The sequence below is a fragment of the Solanum stenotomum genome, chromosome 12 (assembly GCF_019186545.1).
Source record: "Solanum stenotomum isolate F172 chromosome 12, ASM1918654v1, whole genome shotgun sequence".
Lineage (NCBI taxonomy): Eukaryota > Viridiplantae > Streptophyta > Magnoliopsida > Solanales > Solanaceae > Solanum > Solanum stenotomum.
The window spans coordinates 1,824,975-1,832,700 of NC_064293.1; positions in this window are offsets into that span (position 1 = coordinate 1,824,975).

The window sequence follows — 7,726 nt, forward strand, 5'->3', positions numbered from 1 at the left end:
GAATTTCAAGGAGGTGTGTGGACCCTTTGTATTCAAGAATATCTCCCAAGAATCCATAGGATTTAGGTTATTACCATTCTCTATAATAGGAGAGGCTAAAAAATGGTTGGGAGAGTTGCCAAGTGATTTTGTTACTTCGTGGGATGAGCTGACTGAGGCATTCTTGGAAAGATTCTTTCCAGCCTCGAAGATGGTTAAACTTTGTCACCAAATTCAAAATCTCAAATGTATCAGAGGTGAGCCTTTGCATTAACGTGGCTAAGGTTTAAAATGTTACTCTTGCAATGTCCAACGCATGGCGTTTCGAACAATTTATTGTTGCAATACTTTTATTGCAGCCTTAATTCAGTCAATAAAGGTGTGATTGATCACCTAGTCCATGGTGGATTGATGAGGTAGTCGTGTGATGTAGCTCTTTGTTGCTAGATTATATGACTAAGGTTAACCGAGCATGGCATACTAGGGAAGACCAAGTGACCCTTCTACAAGTGGGTTTGAGCAAAGAACAAATCGAGAAAGACCATGAAAGGGATTAAAACATGGACAAAATGATGACCAAAATCAATATGTTTTCCAAACATGTCATGGGAGGTAGAACCAAGTCAGTGAATGCAGTTGGAACCAACACTGGTCACTGCCCGGATGATACCAAATTTGAGGCATTATACAATGTGGAAGTGCAATACATGGAAAATCAAGTGGGGGTGGGGTTCTCACAATAATTATCAACGACAAGGTGGGAACCAAGGTTGGAACAAGAATAGAGATAATGGTTGGAAAGACTACCGGGATGGAAATTTGAGAGATAGGGAGATGGACAAAGATAGATACGTGCCTACCCATGATCATCCAAGCCCAAAAGAATCAGCTGGGCTAGAAGGAAGCGGGGCAGAAGACATGCTTGTAAGGATCTACAACAAGGCTGAAGGTTCCGATAAGGTGTTGAAGGATTTGAAAAATGACTTCTCCACTTTATCTCAGATGGTGACTTCACACTTAGATTCTCTCAAGCAGCTGGAGACCCAACTGGGTCAAATTGTCACTCATTTAAATCCCAGGCAAAAGGGAACTTTGCGTAGTGACACCATCTCGAACCCCAAAAATGATTGTTAAGTTTGAGCAATATGTCAGTCACGACCAAAATTACACCTTAAACGTGACATGGCTTATAGGAGCCCGAGAGGCCCTACACAAGCCACTTACCATACATCATACAAGATAATAGAAAATCAAGAGAGTTTGAAAGACAATTTATATCATAATTGTTCGGCAAGAAAATGTAACAGAAAATCTTAACATAGTCTCAAAGCCATCTAGTACATCAAGAGTAATTGGGACATAATCCATACATCACATACAATATGGAAAAGTAAAAACAATAAGCAACAAAGGGTTTGGTCCTTGGAACATGAGGGCTCGCTAATCTTCAATCTCTACTAAAGTGATCACTAACCACGGAGATGCGAAATGGAAGCATCGATACATTAGTGAAACAATATAGGCAAAACTATACGTTAGTACATGGAATGTACCAAGTATGATAGCAATGCATAAAGGTTATGAAATAATGTTAAAAAGACTTTTTCATGACATACAATGACGAAGTTAAACCATAAGATAAAAGGGTTAGAAAACATAAATCATGAACATGGCCAATGTAAGATAAACATATTTAAAACACTTGTGAGATACTTGTAGAAGTAACCTTAGTTCATTATTGTGGGAGATTTACCTTTAACCAACATAGAGATCATATGAGATATAACATGGAATTCGGTGTCTACCCCAAACTAAAAAAAGGTGTTCTCACTTGGCAAGGGAAAAATCATGAACTTCTAGCTTACGTTGATCCACTATCTAATGTCTATCTAGGCAAACCTATGGTAGCAAATATTTTATGGGACATGGGTTGTAACAACCCAAAAAACTAGTAAGACCAAGCTAGAGCCTAATGGAAACTAGTAGGTGAAACTAGAGCCTAACGAGTTTGTTTTAGAGTTTGAATTGGGTTTTATGTTGTAAAAATAGTTTCCCGAGCTTAGGTTGAGGAGTCTATTGGTTGAATGTCAAGGCACGTGTTAGACCCCGTAGTTTAGAAGACCTTCTAAGGTTTGGTTAAGGGTTGCAAGGGCAAGTGCCAAGTCAAGGGGGTAAGGCCTAAGACAAAAGCCAAGGCTGCCCTACCTTGGCCAAGCACTGCCCCAAGTCCACGAGCCACTTCATGGCCAGTGGTCTTGACCACGGTTCGTAGAATTTTCCCTGAAGAAGACTTAGATTAGTGGGAGGCAAAGCCTTGAGGCCAAGCTACTGCCCCAAGTCCACGAGCCACTTCACGACCAGTGGTTTTGACCACGGTTCGTAGAAGTGATCGTGAAGATGCCTTAGCATATAGGGGGTTATCAAGGTGGAGAGGAACCCTTTTCAAGGGACCACGGGCACCACCAGGAGCTGTGGTTCCCCTCACGACCCATACAAGTAGGCGTGGTCCCTGACGGGGCTTTCCAAGTTAGGGATTTTTAAGTAATTTCGTTTTAACTTATTATTAAATGGGGTTGATTTTAAATGGTTTATATCATATATATAAATAGTTTTATGTCTTAAAATGCCTATTTACTCCATTATCTCCAAATACCCAAATCAAATCCCAACTTCCTTTCTTTCAAATATTTATCTCTCTAAGAAGAAGACCTCTATTAAAGAACAAGGTCAAGGTCAAGCTAAGGGTTCAAGAACCAACCTTTCTCCTCCAATTTCGTGTGGATTTCAACCTAAGTTATGGATGCTTTTCATTCTTGGTTAGCTATCACCAAGAATCCCCTTCAAAGTATGTTTCCAAATCCCCCAATTCTAGGGTTTTTCAATCTAATCATGGGTCTCCTTCCAAAATGAATTCAATTGTTTAATTAAGGTTTATTATGATTGATTATGATGATTTATGATTGTATTAATGGAGTATTGATGGATTTTGATGAAAATCTCCCTTGGACCCATGATTTACCATTCTTCCTAAATTGTGAACTAGGGTATGACTTGATTGATCATGTAAGCTTGTCAATTGATTATGTTTATTTTTATTAAGTTGTTGAATCATGAAATTCCCCTATCTAGTATTGTAGTTATAGAAGTTAGGGTTGATCTTGATTCTTAGCCTTGAAGGGGAAATTGAGGGTTTAGATGTGGACCTCTAAGATTGATTAATTTCTTGGTGAATTGCCTTAGATTAGATCACCTGGACATGAATTGAATATGAATGAATCTTGTAGACATGAACTAACTTGATTAGGTCTTATGTGATGGATCATGGTTGAAGTAGTATTGAGATTTAGTTTACTTGATGCTATATGTCTATAATTGAGTAAGAATGAAGCAAATAGTTAAGTTTACCTTGAAAGTTAGATTTACATGATTACCATGTGAGGTGTTGCTTGAGGGTAATTCTCATAATATGAAGATGAATCCTAAGTCTTAAATGGTAAAAACTAATATGAATAAGTTAAGAATGCTTAGTCTTAATGAAGGAAGCTACTATGTAGGTTGAAGTTGTATATGGAATTATTGTGCAAAGACTTCACCCACATGACCTATAATATGGTCATAAGAGTTTATGCATGAAATGAATGGATTACTTGAGTCATGGTTGTATCTATGTTATATATGTTGAATGCTAGATGTGTTGACTCAATGTGACCCTTGAGTGCAATATATGTGAATTATGTGTGATTGTGGTATTATGTACATGCTTATGAACACTTTGAGAAGGAAGTTTCTATGATGATAATATTTTTGTGGTGTCAATTGAAATGCTAGTTCTCATATGCACCTTTACATACTTTTATGCATGAAATGCTCATGATCATGTTGATCCACTTGAAAGGTAGAGGTGTTTAATTATTGTGTATATTGTGGCATTCTTTCCTATACCCCTATACATGACTATGTATGATATGACTATATAAGATATGATATGACTATGTTCGATATGTTATGACTATGATAGTCTTGTTGTGTTGAATGAAAGGTCATTCTCATGAGCACACTACGAATATGATGAGAAAGGTTTACTCACATGTTGATGATTCTAAGGTTGAAAGGACATTCTCACCATAATTAATCTTGAGCTATTATGATGTATGATGGTTTGAGTGCTTAGTGCATTCTTTTATGAAGCTAAACTTAAGTAAAGACTTAAAGTGACTTTTAAAGGGAATTATGCTTAGCAACGAGAGGATATGGAAATGAGATGGGAGCTTTTATGTTAGAAAGTCTAGCTTTCCCAATGTATGTGATATCATGAGATGGAAACCTTTTACGTTAGCAAGTTTGGGTTTCTAGAAGCAATCTCCCTATCCCAAAACTACTTCCCCCGTAGGTCTTAGCTAGTGGATCCACCTAAAAGCTATTATGTAAGTTCTACCTTAGGCAAGTAGGACGTCTCTTTTCGGTGTGGAAGTAAGACAATGGGTTTCATGTAGCTCACATGGTCTATGTTGGTTAAGGCTATTATCCCTATATAATACGAATACAAGTTATGATAAGAACATGGACTTTAATTATGATTTCTTAAGAAGTACTGCTTAGTATGAGTGGGGGTATGTGACTTCACTTATACATTGCACAGATGGACTTTAAGAGGGGTTATGGTTAGGTTCTCTTATGTTATGAAGACTTATGAATTATGTATGTATGATATGCATAAATATTAAGGTTGACTTTACTTGTTACAAGTTATGATCATGAAGGTCTCCTTACTTATGCATGTTGATTATGGGTGAATCAAAGGTAAGATATGTATGTTGTTGGTGATCTAAATGTGATACCTAGCATTTTGTAGGGTTATGGGATCTTACCTTTGCATTGCACTAGTATGACTTTGGGTTGCATATATGTTGGTATGAACTTATGTTATGCATGATCATGGTGGCCTAAAAGTGAGACTTAATGTAGATAGGATTATGGGATCCTATCTATGCATTGCACAAGTATAGCTTAGGGTTGCTCTTGTGATAGTTTTATTATGTTGATATGATCTTGGTATGTACTTATGCATGTAAACAATGTCTTGTGAAGATTGGAGTATGCATTATGTGGTGTTGGAAACTATGCTTGTAATTATGATGATATCATTTATGTTATAATGAATTGTGCATGGTTTGTCTTATGAGCTATATTCTCCAACTATTTCAAAGATGATGTTCAAAAGTGGTATGAAGCATGGTTTCAAACAAAATGTCCTTTTTTTATGCATGTGTTAAGGATTTTCTTGCATGGCTTCCATACTTGGTACATTTTGTGCTAACCTATATTTCTACATTTTCTATAAGTGTAGGCTTTGGAGATATCGGATGTTATCCTCGTGGCTAGGACTCTAGTTGATCAAGAAGAAGAAGATTGGTGAGTCCTCATAGTATTCGAGGGCTTGACTACATGTCCTTTATGTCTTTCTTTTATGTTTTAGATTTATGTAAAGGTCATGTCCCTAAGATTGTATTCAAAGAGTTTTTATTCTAATGTTATAGATGGTTTGAGACATAGTTTCATATACTCTTTTATTTTTATAAAGAACTTCGATTGTAAAGAAAAGTTTTAAATTTTTCGCATTTTTCCCTATGTTCTTATGTAAAGATATGCTAAGGGCTTGTATGAGACTTTTCGGAGTCTTGTACGGCGTGTCACGTCTAGGGGGTAGTCTGGTGTCGTGACATGGGTAATCGCCACTTGTCCATTCGGTGTTAAGCATAAACCCCATAGAATAGTCATTAGTCTTAACTTATCTTAACATTCATGAAACATGAGTATTCGCCGCTTGTCTTATTGTTAGAATAGTTCTTTAACTTGATTCATCTTAAGTGAGAGAACCTTTCAACCTTATGAATCCTTTATGTGGGGAAACCCTTTCACACTCATGGTTGAGTAATATGTGAGAAATTGTTTCACAACACAACAACAACATTGATACTTCACTCTCAAAGCATCCTTAAAATATTTACATCAATTTCATAAAGAACATGCATATCTTTATAAACTCATCTTTCATGATTCAAAAGTTTCATCATATGATCATAGTCTAGAAATCATGGATTTCACATGGGTTCATGGGAATTCAACTTAGAAACATGCAATTACTTCAATTCATGCATAAAAACACATAAAACAATCAATTAGATCATAATTGAAAAGAACTCATGCAATTGAGTAAAACTTTAACTTCCATTGGAGATTATACCTTGTAAAAATGGAGAATCTAGGAACCCTATGGAGGAAAGGACTTCATAAGTGAATGCTATCATACCTTGATACCAAAAGCTTGAAATGGAATGGTGAATTTGGAGACTTTACCTTGAAAATGTAGCCTTCTTCTTCAAGCTTTAGAGATAGAAATATTGGGGAAAAACTTTGATCAACTTTCAGAATTTAGGATAATAAGTTCAATTGGGTAATTTGGGGGTAAAAACGTTTATATAGGGTTTATAATAGAAGGTAAAACGACATAGTATTGGGTTAGGATAATTAGGAAAAGATCCAAAAGCCCTTCTAACAATAACTACCGACCTCCATCGATGGTGGGGACCTACGGTCAGTGGGCCCACCTACGAACTAACTTGGTCAACAGTCGATGGGTTCAAAAACTTGTTACTTGGACCCTTAACTGACGAGACCCATGTACGACCCGTTGTTCAACCTACAGTCAGTATATGGCTTCAATGAGTCCAACTAAAAATTCTTTAAAATCTCACTAAGTCTGCAACTCACCTACGACACCTATTTACTACTCGTACATTGAATGACGGACCGTCTTGGTGAATCGTAAATAGATATCAGGACTAGACACTTTTGGAATTATTGGACTTGCCACCTATGGATCCACCTACGGCCCATAAGTCAGCCCACGGACCATCAATGGTTCTGTCGGTACTAGCACCAGTTTTCTAGAAACCTGTAAATTTTCCATCTTTTCAAATCTGAGGTGTTACTATATCTCCCCCTTAGAAACATTCATCCTCAAATGGGATTCAAGACAACATACGGAGGGTAGGAACTTAAACCTTATAGCCCAACATGAATGCAATCACATAAATACACATATCCGAGGAGGAAACATCAACTCCAAGCAAAAACATGTTCAAAACATCATTTCATAAGGTACATATGCAGCTCATATTCAATTGCACATAATCATAAAGAAATCTATCAAATAAACTCATTTTCTAAAAAATCAGGCTTTACATGAACATGCATAAATGAGGAATCATGGGAATATCTAAGACTCATGAAACCAAAAGAGTAAGGACGGAGGGAAAAGATGAGGATAACGGAACATCATATCGTCCTCGGCCTCCCAAGTAGAACCCTCAACTAATTGATTCCTCCAAAGAACCTTTACGGAAGCAATTTCTTTGTTTCTTAACTTCTTAACTTGTGTCACGACCCAAGGTAGCCCCTAGGCGTAACATGGCGTACAAGACCCCGAGAGGCCCCATACAAGCCACTTAGCTTTCCCATACAAGAAATAAAATAAAGATATCAAAAGACAGTTTCAACATATAAGAGTTTTATAGAGAAAAATGGAAATCTAAACATCATTTCAAAATCATCTAGTACATAAGAATGAATGTGGGCATAGCCCGTATATCATGTTCCAAAACTAAAAGTTAGGAAAGACTATAAATAATAAATTTCCGGTCCTCGAAGCATGAGGACTCATCAAAGCTCGAAATCTCCTCAAAGA